Source organism: Vanessa atalanta, chromosome 9 (assembly GCF_905147765.1).
Source record: "Vanessa atalanta chromosome 9, ilVanAtal1.2, whole genome shotgun sequence".
Lineage (NCBI taxonomy): Eukaryota > Metazoa > Arthropoda > Insecta > Lepidoptera > Nymphalidae > Vanessa > Vanessa atalanta.
This window is the reverse complement of record NC_061879.1, coordinates 12,472,449-12,494,075: the sequence shown is the minus strand read 5'-3', so window position 1 is coordinate 12,494,075 and position 21,627 is coordinate 12,472,449. Positions and strand designations below refer to the sequence as shown.

Here is a 21,627-nt window from a genome sequence, read left to right as displayed (position 1 = left end):
GTATTGTTGAGTTCCGGTTTGAAGGGTGAGCGAGCCAGTGTAACTACAGGCACAAGGGATATAACATCTTATTTCCCATGGTTGGCGGCGCATTACCGATATAAGGACTGGTTAATATTTGTTACAGCACCATTGTCTATGGGCGGTGGTGACCACTTACCATCAGGTGACCCATTTGCTTTTCCGCCTAAAAAAGAACTGGCAAATTTGCTACCTGATTGACTGACATGACATATTAACCATCCCTGACCCCGTGAATCGTCCACCTTCAGGAACTAAGACGGTATGTCCCTTGTGCCCGTAAGCTTTGGGTCACTTACCCTTCAAACCAGAACCAAGTTCATATTGCTTAGAAATGAACGATAATGAACTTTGCAGTGCTAATGATCTTATCTTAATTACATTTATAATTTTTATTAAAAAAAATCCAATATTTTTATAATAAATATATAGTATTTGAAATACATTTTATCGTTATTTATTAATACGGCGAATGTCTCAAGAATATGTGCTGGTTACTTTCGAGTTTGTTCTTTTAAATTAACTTAACAAATCTTACCAAAAAAGTTAACGAGGGTGATTGAGCAACAGACTACTTAATATACAAAGGCATTCAAGTTTTAATACAATCAATAAGATGTTTAAAAAGGAAATTAATAGTTTATTGTGTAAACACGAGATATTTATCGTCCTTTTAACATTGAAGCACTAATACTTAGTGGTAGGGCTTTGTGCAAGCCCGTCTGGGTAGGTACAACCCACTCATCAGATATTTTACAGCCAAACAGACTGCTTTTAATAGTACTCAGTATTGTTGTGTTCCGGTTTGAAGGGTGAGTGAGCCAGTGTAACTACAGAAACATGGAGCGTAACATCTTAGTTCCCAAGGTTAGTGGCGCATTGGTGATGTAAGGAATGGTTAATATTTCTTACAACGCCATTGTCTATGGGCGGTGGTGACCACTTATCATCAGGTGCTCGTCCGCCTGCCGATATCATAAAAAAATACCAACTTATCGTCTTTCAAAAGTCAATACGTCGTTCGTAGAAAGTATTTATAAAAGTTATTACTGGTCGGATTTGAAAAAATCTTTCAGTTTTAGATAACTCATTTATCGAATTTATAGACTATTTACCAGAACGGAATCAATGAAAAAAGTAGCAAAACGAAAATTTCAAATAAAAAAAAACAAGCCTTTTGAGAGCTTCCGTTGCGTTTGCTGCGTAAACGGTTAAAGTTTCGCAAAAATCTTGTACGACAGAATTTGTAACATAACATGAAGTCGGGTCGAGCAGCTATTAGTTACATATACGTATGTTGAAATTCATGTAATCAACGAATTCGAAGTCCACACTTTTTAAGCCACACAAATAAGTTACGGTTGAAGTAGTGAGTTAGTACGTTCATCCGTTACTTATAGCCGAGTAGAATAAATTACATATTTTGACAAATACAATTTCATTAGTTTTATCTATGAGACTTGTGTAGTTTATGATTATAAACTGCGATATCGTATTGAATCCAATACGGCAAATGACTTGCATAATCGGTGTATTATGCGAGAATGTATAGATTTTAGCAGATAATTAATGATTTTAATTAACAGGTTTATCATCTTAAATGTTAATATTACGTGCGAGACGTGTACTCACATTGGTATGTTGATTTTGGCTCTGTAAGAAATATTCACCATATACTTTACCATTGCACCACCAAGTTTTTGAACTAACTGGCCTAATCATCCTTCAAACATGACCACGAAAGTATCAAAATATTGCTGTTTGATTATATGTGGAAAGGGTGTTACTACTCAGACGTACTTGCACGAATTCCTATCAAGAAACTTTATGTTATCCGAATATTAGTTCCTTCCCCGTTCCATTCACATATCATCCGCGCTTGTGTTTGATAAGAAAAGATTCTTCCAAAGGGTGAGTCATGCAAAGGTCAACGTATTATCAGCTGGCTTATCAGTAATAGTTACTTGTTTTATTTGTTTCCATAGAGGTACCGCTAGACTCTAAATTAGGTCGAAAGTAAGGAAAGTATTGTTCATTTGATAAACGATATAAAGTTTTCTGTCTGTATATCGATATATTATGTGCATGAGAAAACGATCCCGCAGAGAACGGAAAACAATGGTTTTTATTGGATGAAATCAAAACTCCCGTAACCGTAACGTAACCGAATTCCCCCCCCAAGAAACTGACTTTTAAAAAATACTTTGTAAATAAATAAAATCAGTATTAATCTTCTACAAATAGAGTAGTAACAGAATGCCAAAATCTTTGCAATCAACTACACCCCCCCCCCCCCACAAAATGGAGGCATTTTTATATCTAGCAACACAGATTATTACTCTAAAGAACAGATAATCCGCTTATTACATATCCCACTATAATGTGTTCTTTGAGTGGTCTTTGAGACCTGTGACAAAAAAAATCTATTACGAGAACAATATTTTTAAAATATTGTATTAATTATTGAATAAATTCTTTAAATATTAAATAAAAAAATAATTCACAAGTTGCCATAAAAATAAATATATACAGAGTTATTGGTAATTCGACGTTAGGAGATAATAGGGGTGACTATTTGCGGTAATTTTAACCCTGATGATATAAAAGATAACCATTTTTGAGTTATCACGTTTTTTATTTTTTGTCAAAAATGCAACTTCAAAAATTTATTAAAAAAAAAGTATCAATTAAAATCCATTTCTTTCTTCCGATTTATAAAAACGATTGAACACATGGTTATTTGTCAATACTAAAACAATAATTATCGGTTCAAATTTAAATATGCGATACGGAAAACGATATTATTTTAAAACTTATACAAATTTTTCCACAAAACTGCCTAAAAAACAAAAACAAACGGTCAATATATTACATAATGCATATAAAATATTCCTCGTATAACACATACTTAATTTTTGAATATAAATTATAAACATTAATGGTGACTAATTTAGAATTTTCTGTCTAAAATAAACGATTTAATGATTGAAATTTATTATCAAAGTATAAGATATTAAGTCATTTTTAATGAAAATATACTATATAATTAAATATTCATTATGTTAATCTAGACTTTTAGGTATAATCCAATGACCTATTTGTATGTTGAATATGTATTAAGACTTTATCTCGAGGACTTATAAAGGATTAAATAAATATAAATTAATAATTTATTGAAATAGTATTCAATATTTGTATTTAATTTATACGAATATCACGTTTCTATTTAATTTCATTTTCATCCTGATTCAAAGTCAAATTCGACATAAATTCTTATAACAACTCGACTCGAACATTTTACGGTATCGTGGTAATTCGTATCAAATGTCTAAGTCAAATATTATCTTTGTTCAATATGAAAGCATTACACTTTTTTTTTAAATAACATTAAGTACTAGCCTGTATACAAAAAAAATATATATTTACCGTACAAATTATCATCAGTTCTTATGATGAAAATGTCAGTTCTTATGTTAAAGGTTAAACATAAGTAAGTAATCAGTTCAAATATTTTAGGGACGTATATACTATATAGTATCTAAATTTAAATACATACTTGTTAATATATACACATAACACACTTGGGCTTATTGTTCCGAAACGGACGCTTCGATATTAATACGCAGCTTTTACATAAATAAACAGAATATTCCGTTATTTGTCGTTGGTGATTTTTTTTAAGGTTCAAAATTGGTACATTTATTTTAAAATGTCACCTCAATTTGGAACGTCCCTTTCGGATTTATATCCCACATATATGATAACTCTATACAATAAAACAAACACACATTAAAATTGGTAACCATTCGAATTTTAGCTACGAGAAATATAAAATAAATTTAAATATTTTTTTTATCTTTTGAGAGAATCTGTTAATTTAATTTTATAACTATAAGTTATAAATGGAATACGGAAATATCGAAGTAAACAACGAGCTTAAAAACAGAGTAAAACAATCAGTCGCAGTCTACACTGGTAGACAATATTATTTTATACTAGCTGTGCCCGCGACTCCGGGCGCGTTTGAATTTAACAAAAAAGTTTTTGTTGTAGCCTAAGTTACTCCTTATTACATCAGCTAATATCCAGAGAAAGTTATATATGATACTTTTTGCATCTTCAGATTTTACTTGGTATTTTTAATTTTAGCATTTTATTATAGGTTATCTTAAAACTGTGCCCCGTTAACCTTACTGGATCAAGGAAAAAACATAACTTAGCATCAGAATTAATTACTTTGCAAGATAAGTTGTAACAAACAAACAAATATAAATAAATACAACGCTGTAGATAATAAGAGAAATGTATACCTACGTTAATACTTTTACATTGACTGTCACGTCTAGTGGTTAAAAGAAGGCCGTAGATCTCGAGGTCCTAGGTTCAAACCCCAGGTTTGGAGTGATAAAAAGTGATTGGATTTTCCTATCGAAAACTTTTTAGTAGCAGTCCGGAGGGGAGTGGAATCAGGTTTTGTTTTGATTTATTTTAATTCCAAAATGACGTCTGTTCGCACGTTTAACATTAGTCCAGTAACTTATTTCCGCTCTCTAAAATTAATTCTTTATTAAATCGTAGCAATATACTAAATTCCAATCGAGAATCCTCTTTAATTTTCTGCACATCTGCGGCTGGAGCTCTTCAAAATGAGACCATAACCGAGTTTTATATTCAGCTACCGTCCCATAATCGCTGGGACATAAATCGGCTTACGCTATTAACATATAAGATGTCTCTTTACTAACGTCACTTTAAAAGTCATTTCCCAAAATTAAAATTTAGGCGCTTCAGTCTTTCTTCCTTTTAACTGACGATATACTTCGTCATATCTCCATATGAGTTGTCATATGAGTTGAGAGTCCATATGTTTTGCATGCAAAGCAAAGTATATTTATTTTAATTAATTATTAATCTGTGGTTTTACTTATTTGCTCCATATTTATTTATTTATTTTCTTTATAATTTCTTTCAATAACCATCAAATTCGAAAGCGTCCCGTGACGGTTTGTATTTAATTTTGTTTCATTAAAAGTTATTTAAATAACTGGAAAATCTCTGCAATAAAAATTTATTTCATAATGCATTATTATAAAAAAAATATTCAAGCACCCCTTTGTTCAAAATTCAAAACGTTTCGTTTCGTATTCTTTAACTTGTAGGAATTCACGCACGTGCCTCAAAAAAGTTTCAAATGAAAACAAAAATAAAAAAACACCTTTATATTTACTGTAATATTTAATACAAACAGAATTTAGAACCTTAAAAAGACTGTTTGAGTGTAAAATACTTTAGTGGCGGTTCGGTATTAACCGCCTGTTAAGGCTCGTGCACACTCGTCTGGGTTTTGGATGCATCGTATTACAGTTTTTGTGTGTGATAGACGAATATATGATAAACGTCTGCGGTTACTACAATCAAGGAGTGATTCGTTTCGTGAGGCGTAATTCTGAAGCTATCTTATGGATAGAATTCCGAACTCTACGAATAATAAAAGGTATAGCATGACGACAGGCGCTCTTAAATTATTTTTAAAAACAAATGAATTTGAAATAACTATTATCTATTATAAAATTTATAACGAATCGAGAAAATACCGAATAAAGCTTAGCCGCACAAAAACGTACACTCATGAAGGTTCCTAGGGTGGCAGAGGGCATTATAAAATTACTACATACAATATTTTTTATGTCTGCATTATCTCAACATCTGTGTCAAAGATCGTATTAAATCACTCAATGCGTTTCTATTAATTACTTTGATGTATGTTTATAATAAACCTTAAAGTACCAGTCCATAAATATTTCACTGTTAGCTTAAATGTTGACTGTGTATATATGTATATAGTCAAGAATATCCATTTTAGTTGATCATAATTTTCAAGGCAAAGCATTTTTTTTATCCTCTTATAAGACTTCTTACCTTCAGGAATACGCACCTCGTATCTTAAGGAGACGATTTGTTTGATGTATTCGACTACTCTGATTCAATACGAATAAACGGTAAACATATAGCTTAATTCTATCTGATACAGTGACTCATACGCTATAATATATAAAAATATTTTAAAAATTGAGCAAAATATAAAATTATGTTTTATCATCTGCGAACTGTTTTGGCGCGCGCTGCAACTGTAAGTTAGTTAGTTATTTTTTATGTATTAGTTATCTCCGAAACTAAAAATTCAATTCTAAAAATAAACTGATAGTAATCTACATCATTCCAGAGTGCTAGAGGTAAAAATTATATTTATATAATAATATTTTCTTTATAAATTGCACCCGTGAGAGGTCGGGGCGGGTGCGCATATTATAAATTTCCCACTGTCGGGCTAAAGCCCCCTCTCCCTTTGAGGAGAAGGTTAGGAGCACATTCCACCACGCTGCTCCAATATGGGTTTGTCGATACACGTGTGGCAGAATTTCATTGAAATTAGACAAATGCAGGCTTCCTCACCATGTTTTCCTTCACCGTCGAGCACGAGATGAATTATAAACACAAATTAAGCACTTGAAAATTAAGTGGTGTTCGCCTGGGCTTGAACCCGCAATCATTAACAATGCTTAAGAAGTACGCGACTGAATTTGAACACGTGATCTTCGGTTGGTACTGTTGTTTATTGCGCTCAATTTTTGTGCTTTTTTATTTGAATTTACATAACAAAAACAATACATTAAGATGTAATTAAATGTTAATAATATAATAATCCAGTTTGGAGTAATGTTCTTGTTTTTCATCAAAAAATTTAATTTACATAATTATTTAAATATTATAATAGTTTTTAATGTACTTAAATTAATAAAATAAAGGGAATAAAAATTAAGTAAAAAAAATAAATAGTTAACGAGTTTTGAGCAAAAAATATTAGTGTCTGTAACTGCGAGTGCTTTACATTTCTCTTACTAAATTTTAGGCACAATCGCTTAGTGTTTAGTTAGCCACGCTATTGATGGTACACGAATGCGAGTGCAAAAACACAGACGCACCCAGGTTTCGAATGTGATGTCGTAAATTAACACATTTATTTTGCGCTTACATTGCAAACGCTGGCTGAACCCTACAAGATTAAAATAATATACTACAGTATTGTATGCACAAAAAATCCGCGATAGTTTATGTCTATTTCTTAGGGATAACCCATAATAACAATTTTTTATCCTTTACTTTTTACGAAAAATAATTCCTTTTTTTTTCGAAACGATTTTAAGCAATACAGCATTAATCCTTATCCAATTAAATATCCGTTAAATACATTATGCATTTAATATAGATCAATATGGCTTTTTACAGCATGTAATTTAAATAAATATTTTCGAAGATATTACAGATTTAAAACGCACGGACATTGTGGTTTATATTGTCTAATGACTGAAAAACTGTCAACGTTGTATATAAAGACATACGTACTACGTAGTATATTTAGTATCAGCATTGCACCCTTGTGAAGCCAGGGCGGGTCGTTAGTAATTTGATAAAAGGACAATTCGACTCGCATGACCAGGTTTTTATTTATTTATTCTTTATTGTACACCATAAACACAAAATACAAAATCTTAAAATTAATATAGTATTTGTTTCATGTGTTGTGCAATTGGCCGCCTTATATAGACAATCCAAACGAAGAGAGATTCATTGAACTTAAACTGGGTAGGTGGTGCAGCCAATAAACTTACATACAGATGTTTACATACTAGTTTTTCTTGCTTTCGGAGACATTAAAATGGAACACGGCCAAATAATTATTTTGTCCCGATACACATGTGTAGGGTACACTCGGAATCAGCATCTAAAACCTTATAAAAAATCCACCAAAGTAACGAGAGTTTTTTTTATAAACATTATAAGTCGCTTACAAAGTTTTGAATTTCCAAAACCATTTAACGAAATAATACAAGACTGACGCACTTACTAAACCTCTTTACGGGTTAAGGTGAGGCCTTAATTTCAACTGCGTAGAAATCAAAGTAGAGCTCTGTGCTCTTTACCGAAACCACGTTGTAACATTGGTTTATTATAAATATTATTATTTTATCAAATTCCGCAACGTCGAATGAAATAATACGAAAAAAATAATTAACATAATATAATCTATTATAATATATATTTTATTAACTTTTTTTTTACAGGATATATTAATGAAAGATAAAGTGTTATAGAAAAACTACGTACTAAATATGTTTTGCCTTGCTTGCCCGACTAAAACGAAGTCGTTTTTGTCCTACGTCTAAAATTAACTATATACGTATTTAAATTTAAAATGAACAAAAGATAACACATATAGTCTAAGCATCAGAATTAATTGATAATATTATATTACCTAATTAAAATATAAAAATGCGGATTAGGAATTAATGCGTCCGCGTCTTAGTAAAAAGTGGCTATTTTAGCTGGCAGAAAATTACTATTACAAAAAGAGTAATTGGTAATTAATTTTGCCCATTAAGTTAATAATAAATTTGAATACAGTTTTGGCTGAGTGTATTCGTGGGGCTCAAGTCAAGGGATATTGAAACGACAATTAATTTCAAATACTGTTTTAATTACACATCTTAGATACTTGGTGATAAAAATCCTTCATCAAAAATTGTTGTATTTTTGTAAAAAGCCGTTCACGTTACACATTGAAACGAAATTTTTGAAATTTAGTGCCGTTTTTTTGACACTGATTGAGTATTAAATATACCTAAAACATACTTAAAACACAGCACGTTTAAGCATTTAGTGATAATTTATATATACAGTACATATGTACTGAAAGTAATATTACTTTCCAAATTATTTTTAGTCAGGAAGACTTCTCGCAAATTCAACAGCTGGACAAAAGTTCTAAATTTTAAAAACATCTGCCTACGTGGATCTCCGGCTTTCTCATATTCAGAGTAGAATGTTTGGAGCTTAGTGCACCATCGCATCATTCAACCGACGGAACTCTTGCATTCAAAGCCGGACCGTAAGCTTAGATCTGGTTTTACTGGTTAGACCCAGGTTTAGACCCTGGGCTACCACTACCTAGGGGCCCACCTAAGACATATCTGAACGTAGACTTGAATTAAATTAATTGAATGGGTTTGATTAATTGCAGAACTCGCAGGGCTGTCAACTGTTCAATCAGCATGATTTAATAAATTCTTTCGCATTATCTTCTATTTTTGACTTTACTTAGCGGGTCCCCCTTGAATCCACGGGGCCCTGGGCTGAAGCCCAAAAAGCCATATGGTAGATTCGGCCCTAGATGCAAGCAGCATTGGATTCAACGTGCCGTTCGGAGTTTGTGTGTGACGGTGTTAAATAATGTCTCAAATCATGTTAAACCGCTGGTTCTCTGGTTGGCTTATTATGTAATGTTACATTTCTTGACATATTATGAACCGTCTCATATCAAGCGCCGTACAAAGAGCGAGAAATGTGTCGTAACATACTAAAGTGGCCTAAATATTCTTCTCTAATTCTAAATTATATAAGTTCGTACGTATAAACAAAATTATTGATGATAAAAAGTGCATTAATATATTTATGAAATTTAAAATATGATATAAAAGGTACCTTAAATATATTTTGCATTTAATATAGATCAATATGGCTCTTTACAGCATGTAATTTAAATGAATATTTTCGAAGTTATTACAGATTTAAAACGCAGGGACATAGCGGTTTGTATGATCTAATGACAAAAAAAGCTGTGAATAATGTAAGACATTTTGTAGTATATTTAGTCGCTAGTTATAATAATAAAACAAATGAGGACTTCTGAGTAACTACTGCGTGTACTGCCAGTTCGTCTGTACAATTGTGTAATACATTCCAAACGTATATACTATCTTATATCCTGGTAATTTTTTATATGTTTTATCTCGAAAGATAAAAAAGGTCCCAGGGGAAGTCTGTATCTTCATGTTCAAAGTCCTCGGGATACATTATATCGGTCATTGCAAGTTTTAAATGGAAATAATATCGTCTGTAATTTCACTTGTTTATTAAACACTAGCTCCCCGTTCTGACTTCGTACGGATATCAGACGGAGAGTTTACATATCAGGGGATGGTCTAATATTATGATCCAAATTTTAGCTATATGTGCATTGTTAATCAATCAGGATAAACGATTTTGTAATATATAAAATAATAAAATTAATTTCTGTTCGGCTTTTCATTGAAGAATCTGCATTTAGAACCGATTTACATTCAAAAATGTATGACGCTTAGGCTCTTTTAAATATAATACACATTTTAATTTTTGTTCAAAAGCAATCCTGAACTTTATCTTTATTTATATAATAACTTATATTATAGTGGATTATCTTTATCTAATCTAAATGATGTAGATTCCAATGAGAAGAATCGTTAAGCGCTTAGGCAGTTTTCCATGCAGCCCGCATAAAAATTAACAAATAGTCCTAACTTTTAGGTACAATAAGTATCTACAGCTTTAAGATTCAAGAACAAACATTAAAAGAAAAACAAACTTATATAATATGCGTGTATTATACAAATAAATAATTCTCTAGAATTACTTTGTTATTGATAAAAATCGCATTAGAACCAGTTGCATAGTTTAAAAGATCTAAGCGTACAGGCGGCGGGAAGGAATGAAGCTGAAATGGAAACAATCTTGAAATATCTTAAAATCATTATTAATACGATCTTTACTGGTAAGATAAGGGATATAACTCGCGGGATAATAGAATCAAATAGCCGGTCCACGGGTGCTGGGAGCTAAGATGTTATTTCCCTTGTGGCTGTAGTTACACTGGCTCACTTACCCTTCAAACCGTAACACAAGAATACTGAGTATTGCTTTTTAGCTGTTGAATATGTAATGAATGGATGGGACCTATCGAGGCTTGCACAAAGCCTGTCGATACATTATATCGATACGGCCAATACATTTAATTTATTCCGACGCTAACCGAGCCACGGGAGTGTGAACTACGCCAGTATAACGCCCGGGCCGCTAATGAGAATTCCTAAAAAAACTCAATGGAATTTCAAATCAGAACCTGTGGATCGGTCTTGAGTTATTATATATGAAAAGGATGAATCCTATTCTATCATAATATATACGTACTTTGCAAGCACGTGCATCAGCTCGACGAGATAACGAATGTAGGCAATCCATGTACTTTATCGATACTATGTATATTATTTATCTATGTTAATAAAACGAGATCAAATAATTTACGATTTATCGTTGAGGTCAAATAAAAGAGATACATTTATTTAATAATAAAAATGCTATTGGTATAAATTAGGTAGTGAATTTTATACGCTGCGTTGAAGTCGTCCCTTCCAGTCGCGCTGTTTTTTTTTGCAAAGTTAAGCTTATATTATTATTTTCTATGTAAAGTGCTCATCATTTATAATAACGGTCAGCATATTACTATCAGTTTTTAAAACGGGATATTTGCCATGATTTATATTTTTATTTGGTGGAGCTCGATATTTCGACATTATCTACGAGTCTTGGTCTCGTGAACAAGACATTCGTAGATAATGTCGAAATATCGGGCTCCACTAAATAAAAAAATATCCCGTTTTAAATACTGATACTAAAAATAACCATTTTAATATAAAAACGATCAGCATGGTGAGATCAAGGAAAAACGCAATTTTAACCGATTCAAAAAAGGAAGAGGTTCTCAATTCGGTTTTAATTTTTTTTTAATGTAACAAATAGATAAGAACTCTTTCATTTATGAATCGATTTGATTTTTTTTTTAATTTGTTTGATCAAATTTAAATTTGTAGAAATAATGTTGTATTATTTTTATTTGATAGTATAAGAATTATTCAATCAAATATTTAAATTTGATTAATGTATGTCAAATGTTTTAACTAATCGTCTCATTTTTATCTAGTAATAAATTAAATGTTTATGTAAAGTTATGCACGGAATAGTCTAGGCATATTATAATATCAAGATTGTATAGATAACGAAAAAGAATTTAGCATTCCTTGATTTGCAAATTAGGGTTACACAAATAATATAAGACTAGGATGTATTTTAATACGAAGCAATGGGTTCCGTTTATTTATATTTATCCCGGTCCTTCTAGAAAAAAAAAAAAATTATATATTATTTTTTTACATCCCTGAGATACTATCTTATTAATACCGACTCGAAGTAAAAAAATGTTTACCACTGCTTTGCGAAAATTACGCGGACGGAAGACTATAAAATTTAACACAGTGAATATGGATGAGTGCAGAAAGTTAATATCTTTTTTATAATACACTAGAATATATATATATATATATATATATATACTATTATTTGTGCCGATAGGATACAGATTATTTCGCCATTGTCACGTCAATGAGAACACACGTCATATCGAAGCTAAAAATCAAGGTATTTTTCAAATAGTCACTTAACATTTTTCTTAATCAGATATATTTCAATGGCTTGCATACATTATTTAGACCTCGGAAGTCTAGTAACCGCTCTATTGATGTGTGCGTGATATGAATATACCATTCATTTGTTTTCGGTGACCACAAACAAACATTGTCATTCAACCTTGGCAGAGAAACGTGGATGTGTGAGTCAGGCGATTTTATTTACTACAATGGCACGTTTAAGTCCGTTTATAGAGTGAGCGTTTTACTATTGAATGTTTATTTTGATCTGTTTTTAATTAACTACGTATAAATGAGTACTGTTCTCAAGACTGATTAGCGTAGTAGTCTCTTCAACTACTGCGTTTTGATGATGTTTGAGTATGTCAGAAGTACTATATATGTATATGTGAACTATTTTTGACGACCTCCGTGGTCGAGTAGTGTGTACACCGGTTTTCATGGGTACGCCACTCCGAGGTCCCGGGTTCGATTCCCGGCCGAGTCGATGTAGAAAAAAACATTAGTTTTCTATGTTGTCTTAGGTCTGGGTGTTTGTGGTACCGTCGTTACTTCTGATTTCCATAACACAAGTGCTTTAGCTACTTACATTGGGATCAGAGTAATGTATGTGATGTTGTCCAATATTTATTTATTTATTTATTTATATAATATTCTAACGTAACAACCGTCGGTTAGGTATATAATAGGAGCACGGTAGTATGTCAAGAAGTCCTGATAGTATTTGTATAGTCTGGTGAAGGATGTTGGGGGGGGGGGAGTCGTACTTGACTTGAACATAATTGACTGGATTTATTTATTTATTGTTTCCATTGATGATGACATAAAGATGATATCTTAAAACGTAAACGTAATCAAAACACTAACATAAAAATGGCGCGCAAAACGACCGCAAGTCGCTCTACGCCGTCAAAATCAAATTAATAATATTCTTTATTAAAATAGTCTCATAAAATCAGTCGAACCGTGAATTTATAAGTCTATTACAAATAAATCGTTAATTATGATTATTATCTTTATATAAAAAAAACAATGTGTGTGTTCGTTTCTTCTTGTTGTCGCGTTAAGTAACATACCAGAAGTTCGTAACTTGGGATCAGCAGCTGGTTTAATTCAATCGTACCAGAGATACCTTAATCATATTTTCATACATTCGATATATAACGCAAATAAGCGACTTGACTTGAATTTGGTCACCAGCATGGGAACTAAGATATTATTTCCATTGCGTGTCTTTTACCCTTCAAACCAGAACAGAACAATTTACTAAGCATTGCTGTGTGGCGGTAGAATAGCTGATGAGCGGGCATGAGGTTACTCATGTCAGGGTTGCACAAAATCCTAAACCCAAATAAAAAAGAAGGTTGAATGTGCACCTTGTACTTGAAACTCATTAATCTCATTCGTGTTTATACTATCATGATGGTAATGTTCCAACCAAACAGGTTTTATTTAGGTTACAATGCAAAAAAGTGGAAACTGTTTCTACAAAGTCAACAAACCCGATGCCTATTAGAAAAAAATATATAAATAGTAAGAATTTATATTCTTAGTTTTCGTCTTCACCAAATCCTACCGTTAAAGTCATTGTTTTAGCACATATAATCTAATTAGACGAATAAATATGGCCACAAATATATTATGTTACTAAATCCGTGGCCGAAGAAGTTGTTTGTTATTATTTTTATTAAACAATATTCATTTATTGCATTTGCATTTAAAAAGCTAATAAAAAATTGGCATCGAGACTGTGGTGTCCAAGTGACCAGGAAATAATTCCACTACTTGTGAAAAAGTATTTCAAAATGTCGATTTTCATAATGAAAAGCCACAAAAATATAATTCGGCAAAATAAACATGCTTTCTTGCAATAAAAATAGATTAAATTAAAAAAATATATATATTCCCGCGAAAACGCTGTCACTCATTATAGTGACGTCATATTGGTAAAAACAACAGTCGTGTATGTACGACTGGCACATATTCAACGTTAACAGCTTTAAATATTTGGTGTTTTTAGGAAGGGAAAAGGTGGCATTTGCCGAGAATTACTGGACTAGAATTTGATATATTTTCCTGAATGCCAGAAAACATATATAAATAATGTTAAAAAATTTAAATTAATGTTAACAGTTGAATATTAATTACAAGGAAAACGATTAAATTAAATTTACATTAAAATTAAATTAACATATCGAAATACTCTTGTATAAATCGTATTAATTTTCTTGAAAATAAATTATATATGTATATTAAAGTGATAATCAGAAATAGGGCATCTGATGGGAATTGGACACTATCGCCCATAAATTCACGTCGTAAGACTTTTTTACATTTCTTACCAACACCGACCTTGAGAAGTAACTTATGTCCCTTATGCCTGTAATGACACTGGCTCGCACCCTTCAAACCGGATTACAACAATACAAGCATTACTGTTTGGCGGTTGAATCTGTGATGTGTGGGAGGTACCTACCTATCCAAACGGTCTTGCACAATGCCCTATAACCAAGTAAACATACCTTTAAAGACAATTAAATAAAACTTATGAAAAATAAAACTATGTTTAGTATTTCATACTGGGGGAAGAGAAGTGATCGTTGGATAATACGACGGTCAAATTACTTAGCTCGTACAGAAACATTTATAAAACATTTTTAGCTTGAAATAAAAATGCGTAAAAGCATTGCTGGATTTCCGGGTAATATATATATTAAATTTAACTTGATTGACATAAACTTATGGTTAAAATGGTGTTTACTGCAGCTACTGAGTTCCTTGTTGGTTGTTCGAGAAATAATTTATTTACCGAACCGGTGGGTCTTTTCATTAAATTTTCATGAAAATTGAAATTACGCATGTGGGCCTAGTCGAATAAAAATATTTTATCAAGATTTGCACATGAACTTAGCTTTCTAGGATTTACTCGAAAATGATTACATTTTTATTTGAAATTAGCTAGACAGACTGGAAAATGGGTCAGGTGGCCCATTTTCCAGTCATTCTTCAGTCAGTCAGTCAGATGGTTGTCACTGCCCATAGACAGTGCCGCTGCAAGAAATATTAACCATTCCTTATTTCACCAATGCGCCGCCAAAATTGGGAACTAACATATTATGTGTTGTCCCATGTGCCTATATTTAACTGACTTGGCCTTCAAACCGGAACTAAACAACGCTTGATAAGCGGGATAAACTTCCGAGATGGACTTGCCGCCACCAAGTAGCAATCTGACCAGTTTTTCTATAAAGTAACGGTTTAAATCCGATAACCCACTTACAAAGTGTTCCCTACCGACTACGTTCTCAGCCGAGGTGCGATCTCATAGGAGACACACTCAGGACGAACGTCACTCTCGAGCCCAAAAGGGCTAAACTTCAAGGCTGAGTCTAGTACTCGCCCCAACGGCGTTGACGCTGTAAAGGCCAGTGGGGCAAACAGCACGACTAAACAAAAAAAAAACAAAACATACAAAGTAGAAGATAAATGACGTTACATTAATTGGAAGACAAAACATTGAATACGTCAATGCCACGTGTAGCAGTTATTTTGATTACATCGTATTGCGTTTTATTAAATACGAGTACCTGTCTCCGATGAACGATTACTCACTGTGATTATATTTACACTTTGTTTACGATGATTACGACGAAAGCGAAATGATGTTGTGTCGTTGATTTGAACATGTAAAGGTCAATGTCTTTTTAATTTTAAGGCTCTCGGTTTTAACCAAATCCAAATAAATCAATGGTCATCATAGTTTACGATTTTTTTTGAGTTTTGTGGTGGAATAGTTAAGTGCGTGCGTTTCGTGTTAAACTAAGTTCCTCCTAATGTGTTGAATGTAAATAAAATAAAAAGCGAATTTTAAAGATTACGTCACGTCTATTAAGAAATTCAAAATTGCTTATATTAACAAAAAATAAATAAAAATTGTTTATTCAATATCAATAATCGATTTGTTTACGCTTATCATCCCTGAATGAATCACTTAATTCTATATACATAAGTACCAAATGTCTAATAGATACAATTGTTTCGAAGCACATTTCCCGATAGGTACAACCTTGGTGACTTCAAATCTAGAGTTAACTTATTAAGTTGACCGTGTCGATGCTTAACGTCAGGCAAGACAACGGTCAAACGCTAGCCTACTAAAAAGAAAAGTAAAATATTATATACGGACAGACGGATACGAGAGTCATACTCAAAAGGCTTGGATTATTTCTGTAACAAACCTTAATACTTTAACAAAACAAGTCTTATTTCTTATCCTCCTTAAAAAGTGGGGTAGTCCACCCCGGCCACACAGGGCTACCAGAAGTAGTTTTTCATTATCTATAGATATTGAAGCTTTACTATGAATTGAAATGAAGTTTAGTGACTTTTAAAATGAACACCTAAATTTGGTCACTGACTCTTGGTCTATAAAAAATCAAAACAGCACGCTGATTTGCAACACTTCACACAAAACGAACACTAATGTTATTCAATAGTAAGTTTATTGACAACTCCAGCGTAAGTATAGACGCATTAAGTAATCTAGCATTAATGCAATTACTTATGTCAATGAAAGCGAACAAACGTTAATATCCTCACAGGAATTGAAACTTCCGCTGCTTAGACGCAGCTTTCATTATTCAATTTTTAAATTACACTCTTTATTAGACGTTGACATTAAGATATTCGACCGTGAAACTACGCGGCAAATAGTCTATAGTCTCATTAGCAGCCTGTAAATTTCCCACAGCTGGGCTAAGGACCTCCTCTCCCTTTGAGGAGTAGGTTTGGAGCATATTCCACCACCCTTTTCCAATGCGGGTTAGTGGATAACCATGTGGCAGAATTTCGTTGAAATTAGACACATGCATGATTCCTCACGATGTTTTCTTTCAGCGCCGACGACGAGATGAATTATAAACACAAATTAGGCCAATGAAAATTCAGTGGTGCCTGTCTGCGTTCTAACCACTGTGCCATCTCGACTCTCTATAGTCTATTCCAACCATATGAGGATAAAAGACAAATTAATCACACCGTACTCGTACATACACCTAAATAACATTTTTTACAATTTTTGTCTGTCTGTCTGTTTGTTCCGGCTAATCTCTGGAACGGCTCGACCTATTTTGACGGGACCTTCACTGGCAGATAGCTGATGTAATAAGGAGTAACTTAGGCTACTTTTATTTTAGAATTATATCTAAAATAATAATAAAGTCACGCTTTTTATTAAATTCAAACGCGCACGAAGCGCGGCCACAGCCAGTAAATAAAGATATATTAAAATAGTAGTGTAGTATAGATGAGTTTTTTATAAATTTCAAATAATACGTAATTCTAAGGTTTGTTTATCTTTATCCTTTCTGTAATTGCATCTGTGGCATCGCAGTGGAAACTACTGGTTGATAGTTATGATTATAAACACTAATCATTCGATTATAATATCTTGAATTATGTCGTTTATTACAATAAATAAGTGCTCAATTGAAGTGGGTACATATTTCAGGGAGTGATACATGACAGGCGGTCTCGTAAGTGATGCGCAATTATGGAATATAGTACTCAACTTGATCTGTTTACATCTGATCTGTTACATTTGTCTATTGAAGTAAAATGACTTAAGCGCCGATTCGATAAAATCGATAGGTGAGAATTGAGAATAAAATTATAAGGACACGTCACGTTTTGGTAGATATAGTTACATGAGAGATCATTTTTCTTTAAATATATTATGTAGGTAGGCGAACGAGCACATGGGCCACCTGATGGTAAACGGTCACCACCGCTCATAGACAATGATGCTGTAAGAAATATCAATCATTCCTTACATCGCTAATGCACCACCAACCTTGGGAACTAAGATGTTATGTCCCTTGTGCCTGTAGTTCACTGGCTAACTCACGCTTCAAAACGGAACACAACAGTACTGAGTACTGCTGTTTGGCGGTTGAATAACCGATGAGTGGGTGGTACCTACCCAGACGGGCTTGCACAAAGCCCTACCGCTAAGTGCGTAAGTGCTGTTTTATTTTTTAAATATTATTTGAATAATAACATTTACAGCCTAACGTATTATAATTATACGTACCTCTATAATTAGTACAGCACACAAATACCAAAACAAGATTCAACTGGGATCTAATCTAAAACAGAATTGTGTTACTCATACACATCGGTAACGGTATTCGATTATGAAAATATATAATTGACCAATATATAATTAATTATTCATTGTTCAATATATTATTATGTCCATTAGTGATGATCCACAACTAATGTGTTCATAATTTTAATATATGTCATAAATCATTACATAGTATAAAACAAAGTCGCTTACCGCTGTCTGTCTCTGTGTATGCTTAGATCTTTAAAATTACTCAATGGATTTTGATGAGGTTTTTTTTAATAGTTAGATTAATTCAAGAGGTAGGTTTATATGTATAATGCATGAACAATATAGTAGAGAAACAAAGATAAATTGAGAGGTTTACAAAGTGATGTCGTAAATAAGCACATCTTTTGCGTTTACATTGCAAATGCTGTCTCAACCCTACGAGATAGATCAAAATAACAGTACAGTATTGTACACCTTAAAAAGGTCTTCAAATAAGTCCGCGATTGTATGTGTCTATCACTCAGGGATAACCCCGCTATAACTATTTATTATCCTTTACTTTTTACGAGAAATAATCGCTTATTTTCGAAGCGATTTTAAGCAATACAGCATAAAAACAATTAAATAAAATAATTAATTAACTAGTTATATAATAACCAATTATTACTATCGATAAATAATTAGTAAATGTGTTAATTAGGTCATTCATAATCACCCACTAGTAAAACATTGTACATATTAATTCACTTATTATATAGTTTGTACATAATGGTAATTAGGAAAGACGAATCATATTGATTGAATTCGTGTTAATTATATTTCAACCAAATCGAATAACAGCAGCGTCGTGGAATTATATTTATTACCTCTTTAAAGGATAGAGCACTTGTCCAGCGACGGTAGATTTAAAGGCAGGTTTTTACAACTAACGTCACTAGACAAAGTTTTAGATCTAAATCCCAAGGTCTCAACTATATTTTGCAGTGTCATGAATGTGTTGTTTTATTTTACTAAATGCGTATATAGAGGCAAATGTTGTTAATATAAAAAAGAGTGCCTTTATAGTCGCATTTACCTCAGGGACTATATCTCTTAGAACTAACATAACTACAGTTATAGTTTAAAAAGCGATACTTAAATACCAAGTGGACAATTGAAGATAGAAATCAACGTGCTACAAAGTTGGTAATTATTTATATATGTATATATAAATAACGTCGTCGTCACCTCGCAGACACTCACTAGTCAGAATTTTTGGAAATTTCAACTTTAAAGAGAAACTTTATGTTAATTGTTTCCGTACGTAGTAATATTATAAGCTTTGTCTGATTATTTGAACGGGCTATTCTTAGTGAAAAGTTTTTATCGTATCGAGAAAGTTATAGTCGCCGATCTAAACCGTTAAACGTGAGTAAAACCACGCGGAGTCGCGAGCAAATAAATACAGTAACAGAGTCGGTCGTTGCTACACAAACATGTCATGTCTGAAGATACCTATATTAATCAAAATTGTCCATCTTCCCAGAGTGAAGCCGGATGCGAACATTATCTACTTGTGCTCGTTCGAAGTCAATTCATGACGGTTCAAGATCTTTCTTTATATGAGTTTGAATTTTATGTTTCGTATTCAAGTTGAACTGGTGCGTTCAGTGCAAGCTCGTCTGAATGTAACAGGCAATCCGGTATTCTAACGTCAATCCTTTGTATTGTCGTGTTCCGGTGCAAAGGTGAGTGAGCTAGGGACATTATGGACACTAGAAATATCATATCTGAATCCCAAAATTGACAGGACATTACTTACGACGACGCATGATACTTATTTACCGAGACGAACTAGGTGAAAAAATCCATCCTTTTCATAAATTTGGTAAAGAAAATCGCACTGGATCAATTCGTACTTTGAGTTACTTTAAAACTATCTGATCAATTCCGCAGCAGCAGACAAAACGATCAAGGCTGATTGAAGTCGACTGACTAGGTAAAGAAGGAAGAGAGTTGACTAAGATCTTATTATAGGTCTGTTAATTCTTAAACACTTAGCGGTCCTTAAAGAACCATAAATGGTCCATTACTAACATGACAGAAAATGGTCCACTAATCAGGAGAACCTAGGAGTCATGTTCTATGATTTCCAGTTGTGTTATTTATTTATTTTTGAGATACTTCAAATATAACAACACACATAGCGCTATACTTTCAACGAACAAACATCCTAATAGATTATGGATTTTTATTAGCGAAACAACGTCGTTTTCTATGGTTTCTTGTCACGTGGTAATATTTGGCTTACAAATGGAAATTTAATGGGTTTATTATTTAATAAAATAACTCGTCCATAAAAATAGATTTTCAACAAGTTTAGTTACATTTAGAATAAAGATTCGGACATTTCGTTATATTGCGTAATATCTTTGTATAGTGGAACTGTTTTTATTTACATATGATTATTATTAATTGGATTTAAACAGTATTCCGTTCAAGGGCATGTTACGTTTAATAGGGTTGCTCACAAATGTGTATGATTTGGCAAATTTATGTTATATTTAAGTGAACATTTCAAACGGCTGATAAAACAATGGGAATTTAGTGGTTTCACGTGTCGTGTGTCGTGTGCAGATGTGTTGTTGTCAAAGGTATACTTTTAGATACGTTATAATATTTACAGCAAAGTTAGTTTTAATATATTTTTAGGACAGGCAGTAATTTTCATTATATGCATAGATTATTATTGTTATTAATTATTTATATATATTGTGTAAAAATATATTGCAGAAGAATGTTAATACTCAAATATAAATGACGTCTTGTACAACGGGCGGACTTATGGTTAATTAGCCATAGAAATTAAAAAAAAAATATATTTGTTGTTGCCATAAACTTACATACAAATATTAACACTAATAGGAATAATTCATACATATATAAAAAAATAATATATGTATTATTATTATTATACAATATATTATTTAGCATTACTTAGTAATGTTGTGTCGATACACACACATGGCATACACTGGTTCACTCACCCTTAACACCGATGTGTTAAGGGTGAGTGAACCAGTGTAATTACAGGCATAAGGCATTGGCGTTGTAAGAAATAGTTAATAGCGCTAATGGTGGTGACCACTTACCGTC

General features: G+C 32.5%; 1 protein-coding gene across 3 annotated transcripts in view; it reads left to right on the top strand.

The window, feature by feature from the left end:
* The window catches only part of LOC125066496 (protein peste-like), a 55,662-nt gene that overhangs the window by 6,878 nt on the left and 27,157 nt on the right, over positions 1 to 21,627 (top strand). Inside the window, exon 1 of one of the 3 annotated variants that reach the window (XM_047674588.1) lies at positions 20,171 to 20,219. The exons of the other annotated variants lie outside the window; for them this stretch is intronic. The gene's annotated coding sequence lies outside the window, so the exon portion shown is untranslated. Of the gene's footprint in view, positions 1 to 20,170; positions 20,220 to 21,627 lie in introns of those variants that run through there. 3 annotated transcript variants of the gene reach the window in all.